This window comes from Macaca nemestrina, chromosome 1 (genome assembly GCF_043159975.1).
Source record: "Macaca nemestrina isolate mMacNem1 chromosome 1, mMacNem.hap1, whole genome shotgun sequence".
Classification (NCBI taxonomy): domain Eukaryota; kingdom Metazoa; phylum Chordata; class Mammalia; order Primates; family Cercopithecidae; genus Macaca; species Macaca nemestrina.
The window spans coordinates 100929779-100946864 of NC_092125.1; the positions used below are offsets into that span (position 1 = coordinate 100929779).

At 38.8% G+C, this 17086-nt stretch overlaps 1 pseudogene; it reads left to right on the plus strand.

Moving 5' to 3' along the window:
• The window catches only part of LOC105498130 (olfactory receptor 6K3-like), a 192457-nt pseudogene extending 177030 nt beyond the window's left edge, over positions 1–15427 (plus strand).
• Positions 15428–17086: the final 1659 nt, after the last annotated feature.

Here is a 17086-nt window from a genome sequence, read left to right on the forward strand (position 1 = left end):
CCTGATAGAGGAGTAGAGTATATAAAGCTGGGCACTGAGGCATAGCTGTGGGAGTCGGAATAAACTTCATCCAGGATCATGATTCTCTGGAATACTCAATCAGTAAACACTTTTTCCTCTCCACTTTTACTCATTTTCACTATGATTTCTATTCCCTCTGCTGATATAGTCAACATTATCATATTTTTAGAAGTTTTTAAATGCAAGTCTCATTTGATCCTTTAAAAAACCTATTTGTTTTTTGTTTTTTTGGAGACGGAGTCTCGCTCTGTCGCCCAGGCTGGAGTGCAGTGGCCAGATCTCAGCTCACTGCAAGCTCCGCCTCCTGGGTTCACGCCATTCTCCTGCCTCAGCCTCCCAAATAGCTGGGACTACAGATGCCCGCCACCTCGCCCGGCTAGTTTTGTTTGTTTGTTTGTTTGTTTTGTATTTTTTAGTAGAGACGGGGTTTCACCGTGTTAGCCAGGATGGTCTCGATCTCCTGACCTCGTGATCCGCCCGTCTCGACCTCCCAAAGTGCTGGGATTACAGGTTTGAGCCACCGCGCCCGGCCTAAAAAACCTATTTGTATGCTGAAAAAAAAATAGTTAACATGGTAACATTTATGTGATTTGCTTTTCATCACATTAAAAAAAAAAAAACCTCTTTGTATAAGGTAAGCAAGACTACAGTGATTCCCATTTTGCAGATGTAGAGGCTCAGAGAAGCCAAAAGCTTTCTCCAGTTCACATGGGCAATACAAAGCATGGAAGAAATTGAACCTTAATCCTCTAAATTCAAATCTAGTTAAATACTAGCATTACCTTTCAATTATATCTCTACTGTTCAGTCTCAAGCATATATTCCCTGACTTGGGAATATATTGCCAGTATTCATGGCAGCAATGGGCCATCTGTAGTGGCCAGTGCCTTCAGATCAGCTGCAGCAGGGAGGTGTGGCCGGCGTAGGAGCCAGGGACAAAAGGGAGTCCTGTGCCTTTCGAGTTGGGGTGGAAGCACCCCAGGAGTCACTGCAAGCCAATCCTGCAGACCCAGGCATCCTTGTGCTCTTGGGGCCAAGGAGGAGGTGAGAGCCCCGTCCTCCAAGCACAGCTGCAGCCACCCCAACCCAGGCTATAGATCTGGGCCACCTGCTCCATGGAACAGGCAGAAGTCCCACCCAGGAGGTTTGGGTTACAGCCATCCAAGTCATGACTGCGGATCATGGCCTCCCATTCCCCCATGCAAGTGTAACCACCCAAACCACGGCTGCAGACCCAGGCATCTCTGTACTCCTGGGGGCCTGGGAAGGTCTGCCTTCCCTTGCGGGTTTGAAAGTGCATGCTCCTGCTGCCTGGCTTCTCCCTGCTGTTGATGTCCACTCCAATCTAGGTGTAAAGTAGGGGCTGAGACCTGGTACTATTGCAGTCTGTCCAGGTGTGCACACGCTACGAGCAGTGCTGATACACCAGCCCCTTGATGCCTTGTCCCCCTCCAGACTTTGGACACCAAGAATAGGAGGGAAGCCGAGGTGGGCACAGAGGGCATCTCAGAGCTGGCATGCAGGCCCCCCTTCACACCTACAGCCTGGGAGCCATGAATGGCAACAGGAAGCAGACAGATTCCTGGGCAGAAGGGGGCAGGTCCCTGGTAAGGTCCCACATTCAAGCCAGGGAGGGCCTGAAAACAACTGGTGGCTGGACTGCCAGTCCCTCAGACCAGAGCGGGAACTTGCGGTACCCAAGTTCCCTTAGAAAAGAAAATAATTTTTGTATTTTTAGTAGAAATGGAGTTTCATCACATTGGTCAGGCTGGTCTTATACTTCTGACCTCAAGTGATCTGCCTGCCTTGGCCTCCCAAAGTGCTGAGATTACAGATGTGAGCCACTGTGCCCGGTCAGGGGTTCTCTTTTTTGTGCTTGTAAAGCATCTAGTGCCTACATCTGTTGTTAAAATTATCTAGTTATAAGTCTAGATTCTGAGAAATTGGATGATTATCAATATTAATTTATATTTTAACCTTTAATGCATAACCCTAAGACTTACCTAAACTCAGGTAATGTATGTTTAATAGAAGAGGATCATCTAGGATTTTGAGGTGATAATACAAGATCCATGTTTATAGATTATTTAACACATATGCCTGTCTTCAATCATATGGCATGTAGAATGTAATAGGGAAGAGACAGAACTGGAAGGTAGGGTTTGGCGGTGTGGAGGTCTTTGAATGTCAGACATTGGGATTTTGAAAATATATTTTTACATAACAGAAAGTTATGAGATAATTTTGAGTTGGAATTAATGCACAAAATTGCATTGATAATATGTAGAATGCATTTAAGTAGAGAAATTATGGAAGTAAGAAGTATTATTTATTCAACTCACATTTATCGAGTACCTATCAGACATCAGAGCCTATTCTGCAATAGTCTGGAGTAAAGGCCTAAAATAGAACTGTAATAATGGAATTAAAGGACAGAAGAGATGGGAGTAATTGTGAATAAAGAATCAATAGGACTCGACACCTGACTATATTTGTGCCATGATGAAAAAAGGAACATTAAAGGTAACAGGTTCATAAACTTGAGTTAGTCTGTCAGATGGCACTATTGTCAGATATAGGATCAGCTAAAACAAAAGCTTGTAGGGGCAACTATAAGAAGATGAGTTATAGATATTTTACCTTAGAAATGTGAAGGTAAGTATTAGAAATGTCTATTTGTCATTAATGATGAAGAACTGGATTTCAGAAGAGACGACAAGTCTCTTCTTGGACACATCTGTGGACACAGATGTCTGTTATTTAAGTAGAGATTATAATTGAACTATGAGAATGCACTAGATAATTGAAAAAGAATGTAGGGAATATGAGAAGAGACTGGAGGATTACAATTGGTAGATGAGAGAAAAAATGATATTAATAGTAAATAACTTTCATTTATTAAATATGTGACAAAATATGCTAGGGCACTTTTTTTTTTTTTTTTTTTTTTTGAGACAGAGTCTCGCTCTGTCGCCCAGGCTGGAGTGCGGTGGCGTGATCTCGGCTCACTGCAAGCTCCGCCTCCCGGGTTTACGCCATTCTCCTGCCTCAGCCTCCCGAGTAGCTGGGACTACAGGCGTCCGCCACCTCCCACGGCTAGTTTTTTGTATTTTTTGGTAGAGACGGGGTTTCACCGTGTTAGCCAGGATGGTCTCGATCTGCTGATCTCGTGATCCGCCCGTCTCGGCCTCGCAAAGTGCTGGGATTACAGGCTTGAGCCACCGCGCCCGGCCATATGCTAGGGCATTTTTATAGTTCATCTCATTTTATCCTTTCATACTTCTGTAAATTAGTCATTATTATTTCCACTTAAAAGATGAGAAAACTAAAGTTTAATGACTGTGTATCTTCTCTGTAGTCGGGTAGCTAAGTAGGTGGCAGAGTAAGAATTTGAACGTAGGTCTATCTTACTGTCTTCTCCCGAAGTGTTCAGGAAACTAAGAGAGAACCAAGGCAATGATGTATTACAGAAATCAAAGGAGAGAATTACAGGAACAAAGAAACAATCGCTGGGTGAAATAGACTAACTTTTTCTATTATTATTTGTAACATTCAGCATCTAAAAATTTATATATATTTTATAATAAATATAATCCCCATTAAAAATTGTATACATAGATATGTATATATACCTATATAAAGACATATATATTTAAAAATGGGTATCCATCATAAAAAGTAAAACTTTGTTTGAAAATAAGAAAAAGAAACACACAGTATTAAGACTATAAAGAATAAAGAATGCAATTAATTAAAGATGATATAAAATTTCCAAATGAAAATAAAAATAAATTATAATACAAAGTTCAGCAACTGCATTGATACAAACGGATATATTTAACACTGTATTATTATATATCAGTAACTGTTGACAAAAATGTAATAAAAAATGCCATTTGAAGTATCAACAAAAATAAAAAGCTATAAAAGATATGTTACATCTAAACGTAGCACTTTATAAAACTGTATTGGAATATATAAAAAACATAAATAAATTGATCCATATGCTGTATAGATGAATATGTATAGATGAATGAGTAGAATGTCTCAGTTACATAAACATGCCAATCATCTACAAGTCAGTAATTTCAATCCAGTTTCAATCAAAATCTCATTTTGAGTAGAGAAGAGTGGGACAGGTAAGAATGAGGGCCAAGAATAAGACATTTCAAAGGAGGAGATTAAAATGGTGGCGCTTGTCTTACTACTTATTAAAAGTTATTATGAAGTAATATTTGTAATAAAATACCAGTGGGAGTAAAGAGCCAATGGAAGCAAAGAAATAGACTAATATAATATGGGATTTTAATATACTTGAGAGCAGATATGGCAAATCACTGGGGAAAAGATGAACGTAGCCAGCACAACAGGTCTGTGGAAAAAGGTGCATTGTTTAATCAATTGTATTGGAACTTCAGTTAAAAAGTTTCAGTTCTCTATAAATATAAACCATAAATTTAAAGACTGATGAATTAAACCATTTAATATTTCCTTTCATCAAATAACATCATTTAAAAAAACAACAAGATATACACTAGGAGTCTGTATTTGTAATAATATATATAACTAATTATTATAATTTAGAATATATAAAAAGCTTCTGTAAAGTAATAAGAAAAAGATAACCAAATGAGGAGTATACACACACACACACTCACACGTACACACACACAACATTCAACTGTAAATCAAAGCAATAGCATATTGTTTACACAACAACCGAGTAGCAAAAATATGACCACCCAGCACATTAGAAAAGATGTGAAACAATAAAATTGCATGCATTGCTGATGGCAGACAGATTTTGGAAAACAATGTGGCAGCATTTAGTGAAGCTGAAGATGCAAATCCTCCAGAATATCAAATGTTGAAGGCTAATGAATGATTAAATTGTGCTACATTTATACAAGACAGCTGGGATTTTCCTTTAAAGTTGCAGCTAGATACATTGACATGAATGATTCTCAAAACAAATGTTGAGTGAATAACCAAGTTATAAGGTAATGCCTAAAATACAATTCTATTTACGTAGAGTAAAACAGACAGAACTAAACAGTATATTGTTTTTGAGTGTGCATACATGTGCTAAATATAATAATAAACACAAAATTCAGGTTAATGGTAATATGTAATATGGCAAGAAAGAACTGTATTGGAGAGGAGAGTATAGTGGTCTTCAAAGTTATTCATAATATTCTATCTCTTAAGTGGGGTTATAGGTTCATGTGAACAAGAGGTGAAAAAGTGGAGACAGAAATACCGATAAAAGAGTGAACTATGCTTTTAGGAAAATAAGAAAGGGAAGAAGAACGTCAGTATGGTACACTTAGAGCAACAATGAAAATGAGAAAGAGTGTATACTTTAATACGTTTGAGCATATTCATAAGCTGTATAAGCAGACTAAAAAGAGGAAAATTTTGAGGATATATAGGTAAGTGAGACAACTGAAGGAACAATGTCTCTACATGAGATGAGACAAATAGGTTCAAAGCATAAAAGGAGGAATTTATCTCAAATGGTAAGACTGGATAAAATCAGGGTCAAAAAGGTAAACGTCAGTGTGGCTACAGATTAGGCTATCTTTGGGTCACTCTCTGGTTCTTTAGTTGTTCACCAATTCGTTTAATTGTTCATTTATTTAGTCACATATCCATTAATCAAATGCTTATTGAGGGACTGTCTTTATTTGTTGTTATTATTTTTATTTTTTAGAGACAGAATCTCACTCTATTGTTCCAGTCGAAGTGCAGTGGCTGCTCACAGGGGCGATCAGCGTGCACTGCAGCCTCGAACTCACGGCCTCCATCAGTGCCCCTGCCTCCACTCAAGGGTCTGCCTTTAACATCGCCTATTACAAATGCCTCTTGTTCATTTGCCTGATCAACATCAAAACCCCTCCCTCTGATCATTTCCAGTTGATTGTCATATTCAGGAAAAAATGGAAAAGTGGACCCTTTTCTCTGTTGGCCCATGTCTACCTATAGGTTCCCCAAAATCCACATTCTCCCTGGGCCCAGAGGACTGGTTCTTTGTCTCTCTTCAACTTTCATCTCAAATTGTCTCTAAGCACCACCTTCCCCAGAGCTTGCCAGGTTGGGTTTTGAGATTAGGGACAGGTCATGGGTATGTGGAGAATGGTTTGGAGGTTGAGGACAACCACGGGTGTCTCATTGCTGCCGTTTCTCCTGAGGACATAATCGCGTGGTCACCTTGGACCCTGTCACTTCCTAAAATTACTCATTCTGTCATGCCATAGAGGTCAGTTTTCCTCTTTCTTGGCTTCTGCCCACAAACATTCACCAATTGTTCATTCGCTCATTCAGCAAATATGCCGCCTCTGCAAGATGAGCTCCCCTGCGGGCAAGCATGGTCTGAAACATTCTTTGAGCAGTATTTATTGAGTGCCTACTATGCATTAGGTACCGTGCCAGGCACTGACAAGCCAGTGGTAAGGGAAACACAGCTCTAACCTCACCTCATTCTCCAGGTTACAAAGGCCATGTGCCCCTTTCAATCTGGCAGAGAAAGTTTCCTTGTTCTAAGTATTTGCATCTACTTCAAGCCAGATTCTTCTGCCCCTTTCTCCTTACTAGACCCCAACTCTGTGCAATGTTGACCACAGCTAGAGTCACCAGCCTCATTGCTCAACCAGTGTTTATTTTCCTAAACGACCCTTCCTCACATTCCCTTCCCTCCATCTCTCCTCACCAAGCACCCAAAAGAGGATTCAGAACTAGCAGGGTGGACGTCAACTGGTTGTTTCTACTTTTCTCTGCCTAGCACAGACTTGGGAGAAAGCTGGAGCCTCCATCTGCAGTCACACATGTACAGATCTGGGGATTTGGATGTAGGCTTTTTCTAACTTCTCTCTCAGAAGCTTCCACAGAAACCCTTCTGTCTGTAGCCTCAAGGGCCCACCTCCAAGGGAAGGCTTAGGCAATGATCCTGTTTCTACCAACACCACACCTTATCCCAAGAACGTGCCCTAGACCTCCAGTGACCATATTTTCTCTCCCTCCATTTCTACCCAGACCTCCAGGCCTCCTTCTGGAATCATAGAACCTTAGAACTGGAAGGAATTTTAGAGGTTATCTAGTTGGAGTTGTATCCAACAGAGTTCATTAACACCAGCCTGGGCCTCTTTTTCCTCCTCCCTCTGGATTTTTTTCATCTTTTCCTCCACCTCAAAAAACACTGGCACACAGATTCTTCTTGTATAGGCACCAAAACCAGCTCCTCTGCCCCTAAGGCTGTGTCCCTATGATCTCCAGCCACCCCTGCCCCAGTCACTCACCCCTTCCTCATCTCTGGAATTTGGCCAGGTAGTCCCAGAAGACTCTGGAGTGACCTCCTTTGCTTAAAAAGCAGACAGATAGGCATGCTGCAGGCTGTGAGTGTGTGAGCAGAGGAGGACTGGAGGGTGAGAGGGAAAGAAAATGAGGGTAACTTTCATGGAAGATTCATATATTTTCCCCGATTGTACCAACCGCATGTATTTTTGGCCTGGCTGCAAGGAGCAATATTGGTTTACTCTCGTATCCTTGAAAAGTTACAGAACTGTGTCTTAAGAGAATTATTTATAGTTACTATAACTGAGTTGACAAATGTCAACTTAACTGATAAATTATATTTGGTAAAATAAAGAGGACGTTTATTTAAAAAAAAATCTAATCATTCAGAGTGAATAGTCACCTCTGCTCTGACTCATTTTTTTTTGCACCATATATGCCTGTGTCCCATCAGGTATTTTTTTTTCTGATTTCAAATCTGCTTTCAAATTCTGTTGCATTTCCATATCCACTGCTACTATTCCACTAAACATTTAACATTTCATAATTATTTTGTATCTTTTTGTGACAAAAGAAAAAATCTTATGTGTTGTATGTATCTATTTCTTCTGCCTTTACCCACCTGAAGGTTAATATTAAGTCCAATTTCAGTTTTTAAAAAATTGGAAAAATAGAAAGAAAAGTATCCTTCTGCTTCTATTTCCTGTCCACTCTATGAGGGCTTTCTTTTTTTTTTTTTTTAAAATCTCAGGTCTGTACAAGGGCTAGCTCATGTGTACTCATCAACACAGCTTTCATGTAGCAGGAAAGGTTGCCCTTCAATCCTTTCCTGACTCCAAACACTTGAGATATCTACTGCTGCAACCCCTGTAGCCCATGAAATCTCATGGGAGTCCCCTCATTCCTGCCACTACTGCAAACAGCCCTGTGATCCCTGGATCCTTCTGAAGAAATTCCACTAAGTTGTGCTGGATGGCAACTGGCTGAATCTTCTGCAATACACTTCAGGGTTGTGCTGTGCAATCAATAAACTCCTTCAAAGAATAGAGAAAATTCTCCTGCCTTTGAACCACATTTTGTTAGTTTCATTCCTTTTGTTCCTTATCCTTCCCCTTTCTCAGCAGATTTTGTAAGTTAAACTATTCTTTACCCCTTGGACAGAATGGAAAGCCCAAGTACTCTTTTGATTTGACTTCTAGCCTGACTGAAAAACCTAGCTTCCCGTAGGTGTGTTGACCTCATGAAAGGGGAGTGTGGTAGCAAGTGTTTTTCTAATTAGCCACATGAGGCATAGAGTTGCTTTTCCCTAAGTCTAAGGCTTAGGGAGCCCCCGAGGAGAGAGCCCTTTATAAGAAAGCCTTTCTCCCACTTAGCAATTCCCTGTGAAGCCTAGAGTTGTGGCTGTGGTTACAACCTTCCTACTTATTGGCCTGCAGAGCAATGAAGATGGAGACATTTGGAAAAGAAGTGACTCTGTTGGTTTCTGGAAGAGGTAGATGGACTGAGGGGTGGACTTTCTACTTTGAGATATGAGTGAATGACTTTGTTTTCTAGATATTGGGGGACAATTGTCACAGAACGGTATTTCCTATTGGACTTTAAGGAAGGACTTGTGGACATTTTGTTGAGATTGTGATAACACATGAGGTAGAGGAAAGGACCATAACTTAGGGATGGAGGGCTTTGGTGAGTGTGTGTCCTACAATTAGAGGTAGTCATAAGATAACAAATACCTGGACTAAATCTATCACATTGTGTCTGACCCACTAGCTCTGTGACTCTTCCACAACTCTGCTATTTTCTGAGCTAAATTCTAATCTGGGATGTTTGTATTATATTTAGTGGCATCAGGACAGGCTCTTAAGAACAAAGGAATGTCAGGACAACTAGTGGAGCTTATGGTTGAGATTCTGGAGTATCCATTCCTACAGAAAATAGGAGAGTCCCGTTAGGTTTAACTTTGCTCCCAAGACTCTGTATCAAATTGCCTTCCTATAGGCGTCCTCTTTCCTTCTTAAAGACTCCAGTTCCTAAAGACCTACCTTTTTTTAAAAAAATTTCCAGTTTACAATTTTCTAATTCAAAACTGTACTGGACATAGAGCTTAATGCTAGTTTCCCTGTTTATCTCCCTACTGCCTCTGTAAGCAGAACACACAACAATTATACGGGTATCATTTTCTATCACAGTAGGAAAGCCTGTTGGGGATAATACAATCATAAGATATTGGGATGACAAAATAATTTTAAAATCTCGTATACAGCCACATTATCTGTTCTTCTTAAAGACCCAGGTTTGAGTTGGAGCCCTATAGAGAGCCAGTATAAGGTTTTCAGAGAATTGACAGCTTTGCATTTAGGAAAGATTATTTCAGTAGCTATGTGAAGAGTGAGTTGTAGTAAGACAAGTCTGGAAACAATAAGCCCAGATAAGAGTCATTAAGTTAAAAATGGCTAGAGTGTAAATTACTTTTTATGAACCTCTATTTTTTATGTAAAAGTTTTCTTCAAGAAAAACAAGGAAATTTTCACCTCATATTTTCCTGTTTCAACATAGACCTACTATTTTGCTGTATGCATAAAAAGCAAGAGAAAAAAATTGTGGTTGCCATATGCCAAGCTGGGTTCTTATTTGTGGATAGCCTCTGGTATTATGGTTTCCAAATAATTTTATCTATTTGTTGTATCCACTGGCAGTTCACAGCTATCTGACTGTTTTGGTGGATATCAGTAGCTTTCTCTATTTAGAGATCCCATCTTCACCTCAGTACCAAGTCAAGAGTCAGAATTCTGCCAAGCAAACAAACATTTATTAGCACACAGGCAAAAACATACTACTATTAGGCCTTTTCCTGGAAGCTCATGGAAGTCTCAACTCTTTTTCCTTATGCTTTCTGGTTAGTATAATAAATGAAAGTTTCTATCAAAGGTAAAATGTAACAAAATTCTCTCCAGTAGAAAAGCCAGCTTTCTAGTGACATTAGGTAATAAATATCCCTTTAAAGAGGGAACACAGGAATGAATGGATCATGTGCCTATTGTACCTCTCCAAGCTCTACAGGCTGCCTAACTCATCATATTTTACATCCCTGCAAGCCAGAGGTTAGGTATACTTTCAGCCAATCAACACATCTTGATCACCTGGTTTTTCATTTAAAAAAATTTTCTGTCTGCCAGTGGTTCTTAACTGGCACAAATTTTCTTGTACTTCTTCCCTACAGGGACATTTAGTGATTTCTAGGACCATTTTGGTAGTCATGATGGAGGGAGGAGTCTATGCTACTGACACCTGATAGGTGAGACCAGGAGTGACTGCTAGACATTCTATAATGCATGAACAGCCTCGCCTTCTTTCCAAGCAATGAATTGTCTGTTCCAAAACGTCAATAATGCTGAAGTTGACAAAATGTGCTTTACATTCATTAATAAACTCTACAGTGTGGATACAGATAAGAATATTTGAAGATCTTGTCAAATCTGCCTCTTGAGGTAGACTATTGATTAAAGTATTTCAAATGTTAGCAAATTACACCTAGAATGTAATTTCTAGATTAGCGCACTTCAACCATAACTAACACCCTGTTAAAGTTAATACCGAGTGTCAACTTGATTGGATTGACGGATGCAAAGTATTGATCCTGGGTGTGTCTGCGAGGATGTTGCCAAAGGAGATTAACTTTTGGGTCAGTGGGCTGGGAAAGGCAGACTCACCCTTAATCTGGGTGGGCACCATCTAATCAGCTGCCAACGTGGCTGGAATATAAAGTAGGCAGAAAAACATGAGAAGACTAGACTGACCTGGCCTCCCAGCCTACATCTTTTTCCTGTGCTGGACCCTTCCTGCCCTCAAACATCAGACTCCAAGTTCTTCAGTTTTGGGACTCGGACTGGCTTTCCTTGCTCCTCAGCTTGCAGACAGCCTATTGTGGGACCTTGTAATAGTGTGAGTTAATATTTAATAAGCTTCCCTTTAACTATATATATATATATATATCTCCATCTCCTATTACTTCTGTCCCTCTAGAGGACCCTAATACACCCCCTTTAGGGTGTAGATTAGATTAATTTGCACATCCATATATATCACATGAGATTAGCCTGTTGTCTTAAATTATATTCAGTGGAATATTTGGATTTTTTCTTCTCATTCATTTGTTAATAATGAGTGAGACTAAGGGAAGCTGGTAAACATACTTTAGTTTTAAATATGCCGACTTAAAAATGAGCTTATTCTTATCCACAGAGGGTATCATTTTGTCATAATCCATTCTGTGTCCCCAATACTTCATCTCAAAAAACATAAAAATGTCTACTTACTTAAATTGTTTCTAATTTGCTGTTATAATAAATATTCTAGCTAATATTGTCATATATCTCTTTTTAATATCTGAAATATTTCTCCTAGACTACATAGTGAAAGGCAGGCTCTAAATAGTCTTAAACTCTCAATATAAATTGCCAAATTGCCATTCAGGGGAGTTTGTACCAATTTATATGTCTAACTAGCAATACTGTTAGCTTATCCAACAGAATAATTAACAACATAAGTTATAATTACTAAAAAACATTTGGAAATTTGACAAGATAACTTCGTATTTTGCAAAATAACTCACATAGTATATTTTATTTGACCAGCCTAATTTCAAGGCTGTTTAGCTGCTTGAAAAGAAAGTTTTTATTTGTTCTTCGTATGTACTTAGAATGCTAACTGTGTTTTATTAGCCAACAAGTGAAACCGCTGAAAATATGGATCCAGAGAATGAGACAATGGTGACTGAGTTTCATTTCTCTGATTTTCCTCAATCTAAGAATGGCTGGCTGTTATTCTTCATTCCTATGCTCTTTATTTATATATTCATTATTGTTGGAAATTTCATGATTTTCTTTGCTGTCCAACTGGACCCCCGTCTCCATAATCCTATGTACAATTTTATCAGTGTCTTCTCCTTCCTGAAGATTTGGTACACCACCGTGACTATCCCCAAGATGCTCTCCAACCTTCTCAGTGAACAGAAAACCATCTCTTTCATAGGCTGCCTCCTGCAGATGTATTTCTTCCACTCACTCGGGGTCACAGAAGCCCTAGTCCTCACAGTGATGTCCATTGACAGGTATGTAGCCATCTGCAACCCCCTTCGCTATGCAATCATTATGACCCCTCGACTGTGCATCCAGCTCTTCACTAGCTCTTGCATTTTTGGCTTCTTCATGTTATTGCCAGAGATTGTGTGGATTTCTACTCTTCCATTCTGTGGCTCCAACCAAATTCATCAACTCTTTTGTGACTTTGAACCTGTGCTGCAGTTGGCCTGCACAGATACATCCATAATTCTGGTTGAAGATGTGATCCATGCTATTTCCATTCTGACTTCTGTCTCTGTCATCACCCTTTCCTATTTAAGAATCATCACGGCGATCCTGAGGATTCCCTCTGGTAAGAACCATCAGAAGGCTTTCTCCACGTGTGCAGCCCATGTTGCTATTTTCTTGCTGTTTTTTGCAGTGTGGCACTCATGTATCTGCGCTTCTCTGTCACGTTCCCACCACTACTGGACAAGGCCATTGCACTGATGTTTGCTGTCCTTGCCCCACTTTTCAACCCAATAATCTATAGTCTGAGGAACAAAGATATGAAAAACGCCATCAAGAAAATCCTCTGTTCTCAAAAGATGTTCAATGCCTCTGGGAGCTAATGGGAGTTCACACACATCTCTTCAAAGAAATCTCATCATCTCCTTAAGTTTAAAATGCTAACAAATCAGTTTTTTAAAATTACCATGCACTTTTTCCTTTTTTAAAAAAAATTTAAAGAAATTTTGGCATGTATTTTCAAAGTGAAGTATCTAATGATTTTTAATATGAATAAAACGGTACTAAGTTGTGTGTCTATACATTTCAATTTATAGGTCTTGTATTTCTAAGGCTATAATAAGTATGATTTATAAATGTTATAACTTTTGCTTAAAAAGTTAAGCTGTAAAAACAAAAACCAAAATGAATACGTTAAGCTTTAAAGATATTTAAATGATTGTAAAACCTTCTTATACATTTATCTACATTGTTCTCTTTTCCTGCACTCTGCATTTCTTTGTGAAAATCTGTATTCATCTGGTGTCATTTTCCTTCCACCTGAGAAGCTTCCTTCAACTTTTCTCATACCGTGGGTCTGAAGATGATTAATCTTTTTTGCTTTTGTAAGTTTCAACAAAGCTTTGTAAATCTGAGCAAGTCTTTTATTTTGTCCTCATTTTATAAGATGTTTTTTCGGGATATAGAAGTCCAAAATATAAGATTTTTTTTCTTTGTTTACATGAGTTAAAGATGTTGGTCTACTTTGTTCTCACTTGCATTGTTTTTGATGAGTAGTCTGCTGACATCCTTGCTTGTGTTTCACAGTATGTTATGAATGTCTTTTATCATCTCTTTTATTTTTTAGTTCTCATTTATAAGTGGAGCTAAACATAGAGGTTACATGGACATAAATACGAAAACAATAGACACTGTGGACTATCAGAGGGTATGGAAGGGTGGGTAAAACAACCACCTATCAGCTAATACGCTCACTACCTGAGTGACAAGATCTGTACTCCAAACCCCAGTTTCACGCAAAATCCCCCTGTAACAAATCTGCACATAAACCCACTGCACGTGTTTTGATTTATGCTGTTGATTTGCTATACTTTCCAATTTTCTAATGTAAGGACTAATGTTTGATCTGACGGGATGTCTGCTATAGATTTACCTATGTTTCTATCGTTCACAGATTATAATAGAATATTTTCTTCACTTTGTAACTTCAGGTAGTGTGATGTCATCTTCCCCAAATCAAAAGAGAATACTGGCCTAAACAACAATCATATTTATTACTTTATAATTAAGTAAATCATATTTATTACTTTCTAAGTGTTTCCATTATGAAATTTTTCATTTAATATTTACAATACCCTTATGTCAGTTTTTTTTTTTTCACTATAAAAAGATTAACAAGATGCACACCAGTGAACTGATTTGGGCTTGGAAAAGAAGCCTGGCTCCTTAACATTCAGTCCAGAGACCTTTACCCCTCCATCAATTGTCCTCTGATCTATCACAATGATTATGCGGCACATAAAGTCACTGAACTTGCGATGTTTGTATAATGCTGTTACATGAATTCCTTTATGGATTAATTTTCACATCATTTTGTAGATGTCAGAGCAAATGCTCTTGGGTCCTTGAAGATTAAATAGATATGTAATATATAGGCTTAGGACCAAAAACACAAATACACAAATTATACAAAGATATATAGTTATATTTTGGTAAATTTTAAAAAATTAATGTCACTACTATTGAAAAATTCCATGTTCTGGTTATGTTATGTTATGTTACATTATGTTATGTTAAAATGCTGTGCAGTTTTATATCTCAACATCTTTGTTCTCATTGCATTTTTGCTCTGGAGTGTTGCTCCCTTTCTTCTTCTCTGCTTTGGAGCTTATACTCAGAAAGTTCACACACACATTTTATCTTCTGAGATAAACGTCCCTGCCTTCCTCCCACAAAACTACACTAGCATTTTTAAGAGCTGAGTAAATTGTCTCTAGAAAAGGAGTTTTGCTCAGCTCCTGTGGAGAAAAAAGCAGGGACACAGGGCAACTGCCAGTGGAAACATAATGATCAGGAGGCCAGCTAGAGGTGTGGTGAGAAAATAAGCAGATCATAGTGGAAATATCAATAGTGTTGGTCAAAAAAAGTCCCAATCAACTGTTTTCAGGCAGGCAGTTAAATTCTTCTATCTGCTTAGGAGTGCTAAAGTGGAAAAAAGACCTTAGTCCCAACTTCAGTGCAGCTCCAGACCTTGTTTTCTCCCCTGCCTTGTGGACCCAGCCCTACCATTTGTCCCTTCTCACTCCTGTATCATTAAATCCTCTCCTGCATTGATATGAGATTTTAAATATTGATGACAACACATTTTGCATGAAGAAAATTATATATGTTTCTTCGATTATGCAATTTAAATTTATTTGAGGTAAACATTAAAAAAAAACTTAGGTCTTCTTTAATTCTTTGAATTCCCACTTAAAAACCTTAGTATTCTATTTATAAATTTAATACATTTTATTCATTTTTAAAGGTGTTACACATATATTTTGTCTGATTCATAAACTTGGCATTTAATTCTCTTTAAACTATGTTTAAATATGATCTATTTCATTTATTTATTTATTTATTTATTTATTTATTTTTTATTATACTTTAAGTTCTAGGGTGCATGTGCACAACATGTGGGTTTGTTGCATATGTATACTGGTGCCGTGTTGGTGTGTTGCACCCATCAACTCGTCAGCACCCATCAACTCGTCATTTACATCAGGTATAACTCCCAATGCAATCCCTCTCCCCTCCCTCCCCATGATAGGCCCCAGTGTGTGATGTTCCCCTTCCCGAGTCCAAGTGATCTCATTGTTCAGTTCCCACCTATGAGTGTTTGGTTTTCTGTTCTTGTGATAGTTTGCTGAGAATGATGGTTTCCAGCTGCATCCATGTCCCTACAAAGGACGCAAACTCATCCTTTTTTTTTTTTTTTTTTTTTTGAGACAGAGTCTGGCTCAGTTGCCCAGGCTGGAGGGCAGTGGCCAGATCTCAGCTCACTGCAAGCTCCGCCTCCCGGGTTCACGCCATTCTCGGGCCTCAGCCTCCGGAGTAGCTGGGACTACATGCGCCCGCCACCTCACCTGGGTAGTTTTTTGTATTTTTTAGTAGAGACGGGGTTTCACCAGGTTAGCCAGGATGGTCTCGATCCCTTGACCTCGTGATCCGCCCATCTTGGCCTCCCAAAGTGCTTGGATTACAGGTTTGAGCCACCACACCCAACCAAACTCATCCTTTTTTATGGCTGCATAGTACTCCATGGTGTATATGTGCCACATTTTCTTAATCCAGTCTGTCACTGATGGACATTTGGGTTGATTCCAAGTCTTTGCTATTGTGAATAGTGCCGCAATAAACATATGTGTGTATGTGTCTTTATAGCAGCATGATTTATAATCCTTTGGGTAAATACCCAGTAATGGGATGGCTGGGTCATATGGTATTTCTAGTTCTAGATCCTTGACGAATCACCATACTATTTTCCACAATGGTTGAACTAGTTTACAATCCCACCAACAGTGTAAAAGTGTTCCTATTTCTCCACATCCTCTCCAGCCCCTGTTTTTTCCTGACTTTTTAATGATCGCCATTCTAACTGGTGTGAGATGGTATCTCATTGTGGTTTTGATTTGCATTTCTCTGATGGCCAGTGATGATGAGCATTTTTTCATGTGTCTGTTGGCTGTATGAATGTTTTCTTTTGAGAACTGTCTGTTCATATCCTTTGCCCACTTTTTGATGGGGTTGTTTGTTTTTTTCTTGTAAATTTGTTTGAGTTCTTTGTAGGTTCTAGATATTAGCCCTTTGTCAGATGAGTAGATTGCAAAAATTTTTTCCCATTCTGTAGGTTGCCTGCCCACTCTGATGGTAGTTTCTTTTGCTGTGCAGAAGCTCTTTAGTTTAATTAGATCCCATTTGTCAATTTTGGCTTTTGTTGCCGTTGCTTTTGGTGTTTTAGACATGAAGTCCTTGCCCATGCCTCTCCTGAATGGTATTACCTAGGTTTTCTTCTAGGGTTTTTATGGTTTTAGGTCTAATATTTAAGTCTCTAATCCTTCTTGAATTAATTTTCGTATAAGGAGTAAGGAAAGGATCCAGTTTCAGCTTTCTACTTATGGCTAGCCAATTTTCCCAGCACCATT